Raw genomic sequence first — 15,420 nt, forward strand, 5'->3', positions numbered from 1 at the left:
ATAGACTCAAACCCAGTGGCTATTTGATTTTGAGTTTTGAAATCATTTTGTACCCCCACAGGACCCCAATACTGTCTATGTAAATGTGGGGGTCAAAGGACCCATGAGGGGCTTCTTGTTTTTTTCTGGGTTACCTGTTTTTTGTCTGGTTGATGAAATGCCAAGGTGAAAGGGATAGCCAGTTGGATTAGGGCACAAGTGCCACTCCAACTGCTTGGCAGTGTACCCCATATTGGTCCCCCACAATACCACTACACATCCGCTCAGGGATGGACTAGGGCCGACTGATTGGTTAACTCTTGAAAACGTTTAGGCCCACCACATCCTGTCAGGTTTCCAAGGAATGTCAAATTTTCCCCTTGCCAAGAGAGACACAAGGTAAAATTGGCATTGTGAGCTGGAAGTCAAATGGCCCTTGGGGGCTGTCCCATAGGGTTCCTGACCTTTGGGAAAAGTAGTGAAAGAGCAGCACATGACTTGTTTCCCCAGGCTGTGGGGTGCTGGAAGAGAGCTATTGTACAGTCCATACCTGGTTGGTTGGCCCATCTGCGTGGGAAGGAAACAGTATGGGTCTCTAACCTGCCCGTTGCACAAGCGTAACAATCACTTTTATTTAGGGTGCGACCAGAATATTTAATCCTTTTCAGCCAGACGTTTACATCTTGATACCTGGTTTCTATGGCTAGGGTTTGCTTTAAGTCTTTGACTTCTAGTACAGCTACTTTGGCTTTGTCGTTGGGCATGAAGCATTTATTGCTTCATGGTTTAATTTTGTGGGTTTGGGGAAGAGGCAATGGTGGGAGATGGAGGAGAAGAAACAAAGCACATTTGAAAGAAGCCCTTAGGATCCTTTCCAGTGATATCCACTCCCAGGCCATAAAAGCACCTTAAAGTGGACGTAGGGTTGGTGGAGGTAGGGATATTAATAGAGATAAGTACTGGGTTGCAATGATAAGACTGACAATTGGGGAAGGGGTTCCTTTGGTGAAGTGGAGGTAGGGTTTTAGTTCAGTGCCACCCACTGAGGAGGTCCAGCCCTGATGTTTAGTGGTCCAGAGAACATCACCCCACTGATAACATAATCCCCAACTTTGGGTGTGTCCCCACCAATTGCAAGAGGTGGGGGTGTCAGTTTCTCTGGAAGGACAAAGGTATTTTTCTGAGGAAGCTAGGTGTCTTTGATTTTGGAGATCCCCACAAGGCATGACAAGACAAGCATCAAATGTAATTGTTTGGGGAAAGGGTGATCAGATTACATTCATGGTAAGATGTCCTCAGGTAGCTAAAGGAAGAAGAAAAAGACTGATTAAACCGTTTTGAATGTTAGTTTGGAGACGTTGGTCCTGGAGTAATGGTCCATGACTTTGCAGGGGGTAGGACCCTCTTTAGTCGAGTGTGGTGGGTCCACCATTTCTCGGCCATTGGATTGCTGTCTCAGTGGTTAGGAGTACTAGATAAGGTCCTTCCCAGGTTGGTTCAAGCTTTCCCTCTTTCCAACTTTTGATAAAGACATAATCTCTGGGCTGGTGTTGGTGAACTGGGAATTCGAGGGGTGGAGTTTGCACTAGGAGGCCTTGAGTTCTGACGGAGGAAAGGGTAGAAGACAGACCAAATACATATTTTCTTTTGAGAAGATAATTTATTTTTGTCTTAAATGTAGGAAGGTCAGTAATGGAATTTAGATTAGGCAGCCTGTAGAGCATTTCATAAGGGAACAGGCCAAGATATTTTTGAGGGGCGGTTCGGATTCTTAGTAAGGCAATGGGAAGGCATCTAGTCCATGATAACCGGGTTTCAAAGATTAATTTGGTTAGGTGGTTTTTTAGAGTTTGATTCATTCTTTCTACCCTCCCTGATGAGGGTGAATGTCAGGGAGTATGATATTCCCATTTTATTCCTAGTGCTTGGGTTAGCCCCTTAATGATGTGTGCAGTGAAGTGGGTCTCATTGTCTGAATCAATGTTCTCTATTAGTCCAAACCTGGGTATGACCTGTTCCAACAGGGCTTTGACTACGTTACTGGCTGTTGCACTTGGGAAGGGGATGGCTTCTACCCAGTGGGTGAGATGGTCTACTATGACTAGTAAATACTTGAGGCGGCCTGTTGGGGGCATTTCAGTGTAATCAAATTGGACACTTTGGAATGGCCTCAACCCTGGGTTTCTTCCCCCAGCAGGTTGCTTCTTTAGGATTTCCTTATTAGTTTTTCTGCGCACTATGCAACCATCTGCCACTTGGCTAGTGAGGGTATATATCCCTACACACCCATAGACTCTGAGGGCTGCATCACACATAGCTTGTGGACCCCAGTGAGTTCCTTGACGAAGCTGTTACAATGTTTTCCTTCCATCTGGTAGTACCCACTTTCCCTCTAGGCTCTCCTTAGCTCCTATTTTCTTTAGTGTCTCTTGGTCTGCATGGGAGAAGATGAGGATCGAAGCCGGATCACGGGGGACAAGGGGTTAGATGGAAAATGGGTGCCTCTTGGGAAGAGGCAGCTTGCTTAGCTATTTCATCTGTGAGGTTATTTCCCCGGCTTTCAAAAGATGGGTGTCTTTTAGTGTCCTGGGACATGGATAATCACAATTTCTTCCAATAGCTGAAGATTTTCTAGTACTTGCATGATTCATTCCTTGTGGACCAAATCTTGGCCCTTACTATTGATGAGGCCTTGTTTAGTCCAGATCTTTCCAAAGGTATGGATTATTCCGAAGGCATACTTGGAGTCAGTGTAAATAGTTCCTTCCTGATTCTGTAGGTATTTTAATGCTTGGTTTAATGCAGTTTACATGGTTAGGCAGACCAGTTATTTGGCAGTCTTCCTGACTCTACCTCTGTAAGGGTTTCCCCAGCAACTACGGAGTGCCCGTTGTGCCCTTTTCCTCCAATGACCTGGGAGGAACCATCTATAAGGAGGTGATGCCCTGTTTGGAAGGGGGTTTCGCTTAGATCCAGTCTGACTCTAGTTTGATAACTGATTAGATCTAAGCATTTATGCTCAGGTTCTTCTGGGTTTGGATTTCCTCTTAGGAAAGCAGTGGGGTTGAATGAATTGTCAGTGGTTAGTGTGAGGTCATCTCTCTCTAGTAAGATGGCTTCATATTTTAAAATTCTTGAGTCAGTGAACCATCTCTTATTTGGGTCCCACCGTAAAATTTATCAAGGGATCTTGGTGGGACTCGAGATGGAAAATGTAGAGCCCCTGACCGCCTATTCTTCAAATGTCACAAGTGGAAGGACTTCCTTCTCTCTCCCATTTGGGACATTCCCTCTTAAACTGTCCTGGCTTTCCACACCTGAAACATCTGTTTTCCCCTCTCCCCCTTCCTGTTCCTTGACTCTTGGGTTTCATCCCTTTGCTTCCTGTATGGCGTCTGGCAGCCGGGTACTTGGAAGGTTTACAAGTTCTATTTCTTTGGGACCCCTGTTGAAGAGTTCCGTGTTGTAGGGTGGACAGCATAATTTTTGCCTTTTGCTTCTGCCTTTCCTCTTCCCTCTGTACATGTACCTTTTTCCAATTTTCTATCTTTTGTAATGTCTTTGTAATGCCTGGCCAACTATTGGTGACAAAGCGGAGTTTTAACATCCCTTATCCCAGTGGGTCCTCTATGTTTAAACCTCCATATTTTCTTTTCTTTTTTTTTCTTTTGAAACGGAGTCTCACTCTGTCGCCCAGCTTAGAGTGCAGTGGCGCGGTCTCGGCTCACTGCCAGCTCCACTCCCGGGTTCACGCCATTCTCCTGCCTCAGAGTCCTGAGTAGCTGGGACCAGAGGCGCCCGCCACCGCACCCAGCTAATTTTTTGTGTTTTTAGTAGAGACGGGGTTTCACTGTGTTAGCCAGGATGGTCTCAATCTCTTGACCTTGTGATTCGCCCGCCTCGGCCTCCCAAAGTGCTGGGATTATAGGCGTGAACCACCATGCCCAGCAACCTCCCTATTTTCTTATCTGTTCCTTAAGTCGGTTTAAGAATTCCATGGGCTCCTCATCTTTCCCTTGTTGTACATTAACTGCTCAGGAAATATTTTGAGTTAGAGGATGTGATTCCTGAATCCCTTTAATTATCAAATCTCTGAGATCTCTCGTGTTTTCCTGATGGGCCGCATTGTTATTATCCCGCTGAGGGTCCGTGTCTGGTCATTTATACTCTGCTGCAAGGACATTTTGACCAGGAGAGTGTTCACACTCCCAGACTATCATAGCAGCCCTGCGGATCATGGTTCTGTCCTCTCCTGAGAAGAGAATACCTAGAATAGACATTAATTCAGCACAAGTGTACAGTTGTAGCCCCAGAAATTGGTCTGCGACCAATTTGATCTGCGACTCCAAAAGGGTCATCTAACAGTGGCTTGAGTTCCTTTTTTAGATTTATAACCTCTGAACTAGTTAAGGGGGCATTTATGAAGCCAATATCCACTCCTCCTAGTGGTACTTCCCTTAAGGGAAAAAGGGTTTGGGCAGACTTCTTTAGGAAGAGGGGAAAGGAAAGTTCTGAATACCCCTTCGGCATTGTTCTATTTCTCACTGGAGCTTTCCTGAGGAAGGGGCATATTTGAGTGGCTGTCCAGTGGGGATGTGGGGTGGCAAGGCCCATGGGGCAGGGTTATAAGGGGGAGGGACTGAGTGTTTAACTTGGGGCAAAGGAGTAGGCAGGGGAAGATAGGCTAGAGGATCCCATGCATCTTTAGATATAGAATTTGACTTAGCTAGGTTGTCCTTGGAGGGTATTGAGTTTGGTTTTGCTTTTCATTCTCTAGGGGATAAAGGAGGACAGGTCCTTGTCTCCAATATAGACTGTAATCTCTTGATAAACTGGACTTTTATCATTGACATACTGGATCAGGAGTTGGCATATCCAGTCCTTGTCTGACCCAAACTTTGGTCAATAGACCAAAGGTCTAAGGATGGGTTCCCTACTCCAAATAAAACAGCAATACTTTATCATTTGCTGTGTATTCCTGTGTTTGGTCTTTTCATTATCCTTCCAGCATTTTAACATAAGGCTTAGGGGACTGTCAAGGGGAATTTTATTGTCTGCTTGGCCTTTTGTAGTCCCTGTCTTACTTGGGGTATTTCCCATCCTGGAGGTTGGTGAGGCTCAATCTGTCATATTAGAGATTTCTTGCACCTCCGTATCACAGAGGTTCAACCTCCCCTTTTCCCACTGGAGGTTTCTTGCACTCTCGTGAGCACTGACTTGTCCTTATTGGCTGCTTCCCTTGTGGGTATTTTAAGTCCCTCTTAGCACTGGCGGGTCGATATAATCCCCCAACTGGAAAACCACCCTAAGCCGTATGAGGTGACCACAGAACCAAGTCCGGACTCCACACTCGCTTTGCACCCAATGGCAAGTCTCACTCACACACTTTCAACCTCCAGAGATCCTGACCACCAAGGAATACTTTGTTACCCCAATAGCGATGTTTCTTACCTTGGTCTGTGCAGAGTTACCTGGTCGCCGTAGAGTTCTTAAGGATCCTTCTATGCCCACATTGTTCAGAGTCTGGATTTAGTCATCGCTTCTGGCAGGACTCGATCCTCCACTCCTGGGGCCTCCACAACAAGGCAGTGGGATGCATCTCCCCATGAAAGATAATCACTAGCCCCTCCCGAAGGAGAATGGGATCCCAGATGAGCCCCCAAATTTGTTGGAAACAATCGCTTGGGGTAGCCAAAAGAAATCCATGCTTAGACAGAAAATTTCTCAGCCAAGCACCTTTGCTTCTGCAGAAGGGTGCTGATTGTGCTTGTTACAATCACAAGAGCCCGCTGAACAAAGGAGGGAAGGGGTTTTTAACCCTAATACAGTTCCTGTTTCTGTGTCCTTCCCCTATTGGCTGGGGTTGGACCACACAATCTAAGCTGACCTAACTGGCTGAGACTTAAACCTTTCCAAATAGGGTAAACGTGCGATTTGCAAGAAGCAGGTAGGGTTTATTCACAGGTGGCAGGAATTTAAGTCTTTGAAGAGGAATTTAGTTGTCCTAACATTCCCAAGTTGACAGGGAAACATTCAGTAGGTTTTAATTAAAATCACAAGAGAACCAGATTCCAAGTGAGTATTCAGCACAGAGCAGTGTTGCACTGTGGACTTTGCTGCACAAGAGGATTCACTCAATAGGCTCTCTAGGGTCATTCAGAGAGATAGAATATCCCACTACTTACTGAGAAGGAAACTTGAGAAATGCTGTGTTGCCTTCTAGAATCACTGATTTGCAGGCAAGTCTTACCCTAAGTATGGTAAAGAGGCACTAGAAGGGACTGGGAAGACCTAGCTGCCTATGTCTTTATTCCCCTCTTAGGTGCACGTATGCCATTTTCAGAAGAACAGAACAGTGTTCACCTATTCTCCAATCTAGTAAGGCTGGCAGTCCCAGATACTGAGTCAATGACCAAGACTGAACTCTCTCCCTCATTTCAGATTGCCCATGCATGATTTGACCCTGGGAAAGAGAGTTCCATATTGATATAATACCCCTCCTGAAGTTTACAAACAGCCTGCAACTTCCAATATCTGGTCTTGGCTTCAATATCATAACTTTTTGCATTGCTAACATAAATCTGCTTCATCTAGGAAGAGCATTAACTCCCAGAGAACCATCGTAGTCAAAGCCAACAGCTCTTCTTTCAATATTACCATCCATAGCAGGGCTCTAGCATTCCCTTGAGCCAGCTTTGGCCTTGTGATTTTTATGAAACGCTGTGACCATGGTTTCAGCGGCACTAGCTGTGGGTCCGACAATCTCAGCTATCGCGACATTAACATTCGTAGAAGCTCAGTAAAGTCTTTAGCTTTGGGAGATGAAGAAGGCATTCCATGGAAGTGCCTGATGTTTCTCTCTGCTCAAGCATAAGTAAGTCCACATTCAGCCTCATAGCTCTGGGGATCATTGACAAAGCTCCCAGGGCTGCTGGAAATGGATCAGGAATTCCCCAAGCCTTGGAGTTAGACCTGTAAATCAGCCCGTTGAATGCTAATTTGAGGTCTAGTCATAAGGGACCAACAGCTGTTGGACACCCCAGAAAGGCAAGTGGGTAGCAAGCAGGGCTTCAGATGGCTTCCTCTCAGGGCCTCCTAAGCAGCTGGGCCATAGAACAGAAATTCTCTGGAGCTTTTCACTGTTCTAGCTGCCACCTTCGTCATTCATGAGTTTTGGTAAAGGAAAGACACAAAGAATATGATTCAGCAAGATAGAAGTAGCAAGGCAGAGGCCGGGTGCGATGGCTCAAGCCTGTAATCCCAGCACTTTGGGAGGCCGAGGCAGGTGGATCACGAGGTCAGGAGATGGAGACCATCCCTGGCTAACATGGTGAAACCCCGTCTCTACTAAAAATACAAAAAACTAGCCGGGCGTGGTGGCGGGCGCCTGTAGTCCCAGCTACTCGGAGGCTGAGGCAGGAGAATGGCGTGAACCCAGGAGGCAGAGCTTGCAGTGAGCCGAGATCGTGCCACTGCACCCCAGCCTGGGCGACACAGCGAGACTCCGTCTCAAAAAAAAAAAAAAAAAAAAAAAAAAAAAAGAAGTAGCAAGGCAGGAGAAATAACGGCAGAAAAAGTTGGAGAATGAACAATTTAAGAGAATACAGGCAAGAGTAAGGATTGAAAAAGAGCAGTTACTGAAGCTGCAGCCCATCTATAGCCGTCAGTGTCTGATACCCATGATTTAAACTTAGCTTTTGACCAAACCTCTTAACATCTTTTTGCATTACCAGGAGATGTCTTTATTTGTGTTTTGTAGATGGAGATACGAAGAGTAAGGACTGAAGTATCTTTGCCCAAGAACACACAGTGTAGTAGTCAGATTTTCCCAGCCCCTTATTTATCCTCTGGCCTTTTGAGACCTAAAATGCCTTATTGTTTAAGCCTTAACCAGTGTATTTTCTTCGAGACCTCTTCCTCATTGGGTTCCAAGACACAATTTGCTGTTGCTATTCTGCACACTGCATAAGGAGAGATGATTGTATCATAGTTTTTCCAGAATTGTAGTGAAGCATCAGAATGAAGCAAATCAATTGTACGTGTAAGAGATGAAAGCAACTTTGGAGATCACTGAGCTCATCTCCTCATTTGCTAGATTAGAAACCTGAATATAATCCAGAGAGGTGAAGAGGTTTACCCAAAATCACACGGCTGTGCAGGAAAAGCTGGAACTGCAACAGAGATATCTTGATTCCTAGGCAGCTATCCACCCAATAGTCTTACCAGACAAAGATTTGTTTCTTTTCTGAATATATCCAATCCAAAGTAGTTAGCATTCCCAGAACATTCCAAGTGGGTGACCAATAGCAAACAACTCAGTGTGATCTAAAGCACTGATTTCTGGTGTTTTCTTCAAGGACGTTTCTGGTTTTCAGTCTGTTAACCATAAGGAATATTGAATTTAGCAAAGTACATTGACGTTTTCTATGCAACATGTTAAGAACAGCTGAAACCAATTAAATGCTAATCAATTTTATTCTGTCTGATGCAGAGTGGAAAAAAATGTTCCAAAGGTCTCTCCACCCTGAGATGTTCTTGGCAACGGGTCTCTGTGCTGTGGGCCCCCTCCCATCCCTCTTAGTCATGTACCCTCAAGAAGAGGAGACCTGGCCAACTCCCTTCAGATTTAAGATGAGAGCAGAACTGAGTCCAGCATTTTCCCTTGAAATAAAAGTTTATGATTCCAAAAGCACAGGCAACAAAAGTGAAAATAGGCAAATGGGATTGCACCAAACTAAAAAGCTTCTGCACAGCAAAGCCAACAATTAAGTGAAGAGACAACCCATGGACTGGGAGAAAATATTTGCAAACCATACATCTGATACAGAGCTAAAATACGTAAGGAACTCAAATAACTCAATTGCAAGAAAACAAGTAACTTGATTTTTAAATGGGCAAAAGATCTGAATGGTATTACCTAGGTTTTCTTCTAGGGTTTTTATGGTATTAGGTCTAACATTTAAGTCTCTAATCCATCTTGAATTAATTTTCATATTAGGAGTAAGGAAAGGATCCAGTTTCAGCTTTCTACTTATGGCTAGCCAATTTTCCCAGCACCATTTATTAAATAGAGAATCCTTTCCCCATTTCTTGTTTTTCTCAGGTTTGTCAAAGATCAGATGGCTGTAGATGTGTGGTATTATTTCTGAGGACTCTGTTCTGTTCCATTGGTCTATATGTCTGTTTTGGTACCAGTACCATGCTGTTTTGGTTACTGTAGCCTTGTAGTATAGTTTGAAGTCAGGTAGCGTGATGCCTCCAGCTTTGTTCTTTTGACTTAGGATTGTCTTGGCAATGCGGTCTCTTTTTTGGTTCCATATGAACTTTAAAGCAGTTGTTTCCAATTCTATGAAGAAACTCATTGGTAGCTTGATGGGGATGGCATTGAATCTATAAATTACCTTGGGCAGTATGGCCATTTTCACGATATTGATTCTTCCTATCCATGAGCATGGTATGTTCTTCCATTTGTTTGTGTCCTCTTTTATTTCACTGAGCAGTCATAGGCATGGGCAAGGACTTCATGTCTAAAACACCAAAAGCAATGGCAACAAAAGCCAAAATTGACAAATGGGATCTCATTAAACTAAAGAGCTTCTGCACAGCAAAAGAAACTACCATCAGAGTGAACAGGCAACCTACAGAATGGGAGAAAATTTTTGCAATCTACTCATCTGACAAAGGGCTAATATCCAGAACCTACAAAGAACTCAAACATATTTACAAGAAAAAAACAAACAACCCCATCGAAAAGTGGGCAAAGGATGGGAACAGACAGTTCTCAAAAGAAGACATTCATACAGCCAACAGACACATGAAAAAATGCTCATCATCACTGGCCATCAGAGAAATGCAAATCAAAACCACAATGAGATACCATCTCACACCAGTTAGAATGGCAATCATTAAAAAGTCAGGAGACAACAGGTGCTGGAGAGGATGTGGAGAAATAGGAACACTTTTACACTGTTGGTGGGATTGTAAACTAGTTCAACCATCATGGAAAACAGTATGGCGATTCCTCAAGGATCTAGAACTAGAAGTACCATATGACCCAGCCATCCCATTACTGGGTATATACCCAAAGGATTATAAATCATGCTGCTCTAAAGACACATGCACACATATGTTTATTGCGGCACTATTCACAATAGCAAAGACTTGGAATCAACCCAAATGTCCATCAGTGACAGACTGGATTAAGAAAATGTGGCACATATACACCACGGAATACTATGCGGCCATAAAAAAGGATGAGTTCGTGTCCTTTGTAGGGACATGGATGCAGCTGGAAACCATCATTCTCAGCAAACTATCACAAGAACAGAAAACCAAACACCGCATGTTCTCACTCATAGGTGGGAACTGAACAATGAGATCACTTGGACTCGGGAAGGGGAACATCACACACTGGGGCCTATCACGGGGAGTGGGGAGGGGGGAGGGATTGCATTGGGAGTTATACCTGATGTAAATGACGAGTTGATGGGTGCTGACGAGTTGATGGGTGCTGACGAGTTGATGGGTGCAGCACACCAACATGGCACAGGTATACATATGTAACAAACCTGCACGTTATCCACATGTACCCTAGAACTTAAAGTATAATAATTTAAAAAAAATAGATCTGAACAGACATTTCTCAAACAAAGATACAAGTGGCCAACATATACATGAAAAAAAAAATGTTCAAACATATCTAATTATCAGGGAGATGCAAATTAAAACCACAATGAGATATAGCCTTACACCTGTTAAAATGGCTATTAAAATGATTACAAGGTTGGTAAGGATGTGAAGAAAAGGGAACCCTTGTATACTGTTGTTGGGAATGGAAATTAGTACAGCCATTTTGGAAAATAGTGTGGAGGTGCCTCAAAAAAACTAAAAATAAGGCTGGGAGCAGTGGCTCACGCCTGTAATTCCAGCACTTTGGGAGGCTGAGGTGGGCAGAACACCTGAGGTCAGGAGTTTGAGACCAGCCTGGCCAACCTGGTGAAACCCAGTCTCTACTAAAAATACAAAAATTAGCCGGGCATGATGTCAGCCACCTGTAATCCCAGCTACTCAGGAGGCTGAGGCAGGAGAATCACTTGAACCCAGGAGGCAGAGATTGCAGTGAGCTGGGATCGCACCATTGCATTCCAGCCTGGGTGACAACAGTGAAATTACATCTCAAAAAAAAAAAAAAAACACCTAAAAATAGAATGACCATATGATCCAGCCATCCTGTTTCCAAATAAATTGAAATTTGAAATTAGTATATCTAAGAGATACCTGCACTACCATATTCATTTCAGCATTATTCACAATAGCCAAGATATGGATTCAAACTGTGTCTATCAAAGGATGAATGGATACAGAAATGGTGGCATATATACACAATGGAATACTATACAATCTTCAAAAAGAAGGAAATTCTATTATTAACAGCAACATAGCTGGAACTGGAGGAATTTATGTTAAGTGAAATGAGCCAGGCACAGAAAGACAAAATACTGTGATTTCATTTATATGTAAAATCGAAAAAAGTCAATCTCATAGAAACAAAGTGTAGAAGGTGGTTATCAGAGGCTGGGGCAGGAGAAGGGATAAGGAAAGCGACAATGTTAATCACCAAAAAGTACCAAGTTTCAGTTAGACTGGAGGGATAAGTTTTAGTGACCTATTGCACTGTACGATAGGTGACCACAGTTAATAATAATGTATCATGTATTTCAAAATTGCTAAAAGAATAGATTTTTAACTATTATTTTATTGTCTCTTCACTATTAATCTCCCAACAAAAAAAATAAGTTGGTGAGATAGATATATTAATTAGCTTGATTAATCTTTCTCAAATGTATATAATACATAGATCAAAATATCACATTGTACCCTATAACTATTTGGTTATTAAAAGTACTTTTTGTTCATTAAAATTTTTTTTAAGTTCATCCTGGGAAGAAAGAAAGCTGCAACTCTGAGGCAATGTATATCACAACTATAAGAATAGGAGGGGTGGAGGAAGACAGTGAAATCCAGCCACATCCATCCTCTGTGGCCACCTCATGCACTTAACCAACCATCTCTATTACCTAATCTCCTAATGCCAGTTCCCCCAAGCTCCACCTTCTTCCATGAGAGACAGACAGCAAAGCCAAAGATTTTCAAATCCAACAAATTAGAGTTTGAATTTGGGCTCTGCCAGTTATTAGATGTGACATTAGACAAACTATTTAATCTCAATAAGCCTCGGTTTACTTATTTGTAAAAGGAGAATAATAATACCAACTTGAAAAATTAAATGATTTGAGATCTGTTTTCCAACGTGGTGACTAAATTTAAGACCAATGTATTGTATACTTGAAAAGTGCTAATAGAGTAGATTTTAAATGTTCTCACCACTAATAAAAGAGAAGTACGTGAGGTAACATGTAGGTTAATTAGCTTGATTTAGCCCTTTCACAATGTACATACTTCAAAATATCATGTTTTATACCATAAATGTACACAATTTTTATTTGTCCATGAAAAAACAAGAAAATAATTAAATGAGATAATGGAATATCTGACACATAGTTGGTGATCAATAATGCTAGCTTTGTTCCACACCATTCCTTCTAATAAATTATTTTTGTACCCTTTCCTATATTCAATCCATTTCATTTCATTTTCCTATTAGCCTTGTTCAAATATGTTAGAGCGTGTGTGTGTGTGTGTTTGTGTGTGCGTGCATGCACGCACATGTGCATGTGTACATCTGTGTGTCTGACTGTCCTATTGTATCTTTCCTGGAGGACAGATAGATAAGAAGGTGTATTAGGAAACTACAAGCCAAAGTGTCCTGATCTGCTGTGTGCACAGCAGGGAACAGATCACTCTTGATCATATCCAGGGTTTTCAGTCTCTAATTCCAAAGCCCAAAATTCTCTGGGCTTCTTGAAGACATCCACAGTTTTCAGCACCAGTCTGTGTGTGTGTGTGTGTGTGTGTGTGTGTGTGTGTGTGTGTGTGTGTGTACACCACATGGTATTATTCTCACAGTATCACCAGCTGCTGAGTGACTATAGGCCACCATCCCTAGGCTATACCCAGGGAACTGGAAACAGCCAAGTGACCCCAAAGCAGATGTGCTAAACTGCTGGCTATCATCCAAGAGCTGGGGGAGTGATCAGACCCACCTATACAGGGAGCAAGAGCACAATGAAGAGACCAAAACAAGTTACCATTCATGCTAAAGGACTAGTTTGGGAGTGGTTGGTTAAAACAGAATGGAATGCCTTATTCTAACCACCTTCTTAGTTTTGCAAGGTATTCCATCTTTTTACAAGACAGGAAGTTACAGTTCATCTCTCCTGTTCAGATGAAACATGTTTTCAAAATGGTAATTATTTGGTGTTTCTTCCTGGTTTCTTTCCTGTGGTTCAGTAGACTCTGAAACCAGCAAAGATTTTATGGTTGATTAGGATTTGCATTTTAAGTAGTTAGAGCTACTCAGATTTTTTAAAGCATTGATTTAAAAAATGCAGGTAAAAGTTTTCTATCTTACAGCAAACTGTTGCTTGCCTCCAAAATACCAGTGTTGCACTTTAATCTTCTCTTTTGAATACACTCATGCAACCTAAATTGTTTTTTGTTCTGTTCCATAAAGTAATACACCTCTATTAATTTTATTTTTGATGAATACTGACAGCACTCTTTACTTAGTAGCCAGTCCCTGGTTTGCCATACAGTATACATTCTCTATAACTCCTTTTTTGCTTAAGCATTGCATCACTATCAATGCTTTGAAATTAAAGATGCACAAGTTATAAATACAGAATGAAGAGTAACCAACTAAACTTAACTGTTTTTTACTAAGATCGTATGTAGATTTTAGTTCTGTGTTTGCTGTAAGTTCATCAAAACATATTTTAAAATGACTAAAGCTGTTTGCATATTTATATGTATTATTTGATGTAATAAAGTTTATGTTCATTAACAATCAGTAAATAAAAATAAAGAATTAGACCCTAACAGATGAACAATTACATTAAATGCAAATAGTCTAAGATCATTAACTAAAAGAGATTGATAGATACGTTTTAAAAACAAGATCCAACTATATGCTCTGTGCAAAAACTTGCTTTAAATATAGTGATATAGGCCAGTTGAAAGTAAAAAGATGGAAAAAGATATATCATGCAAACATTAATCAAAGGAAAGCAGAAATGGTTATATCAATCACATAGACTTAATATTAACTGTCTTAATATTAATAAAGTAGACTTCAAAACAAAGAAAATTACCAGAGAAGGACACTATGTAATAAAAGAGTCAATCCACCAATAACATATAGCAATCCTAAATGTGCTTGTATCAAACAACAGAGCTGCAAACTACGTAAAGCAAAAATTGATAAAACTGAAAGGAGGCCAGATGCAGTGCACTCCAAGCTGGAGTGCAGTGGCACGATCTCGGCTCACTGCAACCTCCAACTCCCAGGTTCAAGCAATTCTCCTGCCTCAGCCTCCCAAGTAACTGGGACCACAGGTGTCCACCAACATGCCTGGCTAATATTTGTATTTTTAGTAGAGACTGAGTTTCATCATGTTGGCCAGACTGGTCTCAAACTCCTGACCTCAGGTGATCCACCCACCTCGGCCTCCCAAAGTGCTGGGATTACAGGCGTGAGCCACCGCGCCCGGCCTCAGCATGATTTTTTAGAAGTAGGGATGGTAAGAAGGACTGCTCCCATCATCTCACCCCTGGTAGTCTAGGTGGGCTATCATTCCCATGTTAAGATTGCATCCAGATGGCGGTGGACTGCCAAGGTGCCCCATCTGTATCACATCACCAAGCAGGGGCACCACTCATCCTGAACTAAGAAAGCATCTAGGTTTAATGCCAACATCAGTCACCCAACTGGCCAATCTTAAGCCTAGATCAAAGAGTTCTTCACATGTTTAAATCATGCAGCTATTTTTTGTATGCATCTTATAAATATTTATTACTTGTCATGGTTTTAAAAATTTTACCTTTTACAAGTATAATTTTTTTGTTTTTGTGATGTTTATAGAAGCAGCACGTTGAACAAGTGTGACTGTGACACAATCAAAATCCAATTTAGTTTTCTGTTTCCTGTATCACCTCTAAACTTTATCCAGCGGTGAAAGCTTTCTTTCTACCACTGGAAAATATCCCAGCAAGCCTGGTATGTATATGTATATAGATATCTATACACACACACACACACACACACACATATATATATATCTGTATTTTTTTTACTAATGCTTAGATAAAAGACAGTCTTACAGACTTTTATGTGCAAACTCAGTCTTAATTTGGTAGTTTGAATATCAAGTCCTAGATATTAGTCAACTCTTCCATTTCCTTCCTGTTCCCTAGCTAAGGCTTCTGCTTGACAGCTACCTGTTTTCCAGAAGGGAATGTGGCTGGTTTCTGCTTTCCCCACTC

At 42.0% G+C, this 15,420-nt stretch overlaps 2 protein-coding genes and 1 pseudogene across 4 annotated transcripts in view; 2 read left to right on the plus strand and 1 right to left on the minus strand.

The window, feature by feature from the left end:
- The window catches only part of NDUFB4 (NADH:ubiquinone oxidoreductase subunit B4), an 812,324-nt gene that overhangs the window by 100,257 nt on the left and 696,647 nt on the right, over positions 1 to 15,420 (minus strand). The window lies entirely within an intron of this gene.
- Positions 1 to 15,420, plus strand: part of LOC126949250 (cytochrome c oxidase copper chaperone) — an 846,236-nt gene that overhangs the window by 23,829 nt on the left and 806,987 nt on the right. The gene's annotated exons all lie outside the window — the stretch shown is intronic.
- On the plus strand, positions 12,988 to 13,251 carry LOC126949011 (cyclin-dependent kinase 2-associated protein 1-like; annotated as a pseudogene).

The sequence above is a fragment of the Macaca thibetana genome, chromosome 2, assembly GCF_024542745.1.
Source record: "Macaca thibetana thibetana isolate TM-01 chromosome 2, ASM2454274v1, whole genome shotgun sequence".
Taxonomy (NCBI): Eukaryota; Metazoa; Chordata; class Mammalia; order Primates; family Cercopithecidae; genus Macaca; species Macaca thibetana.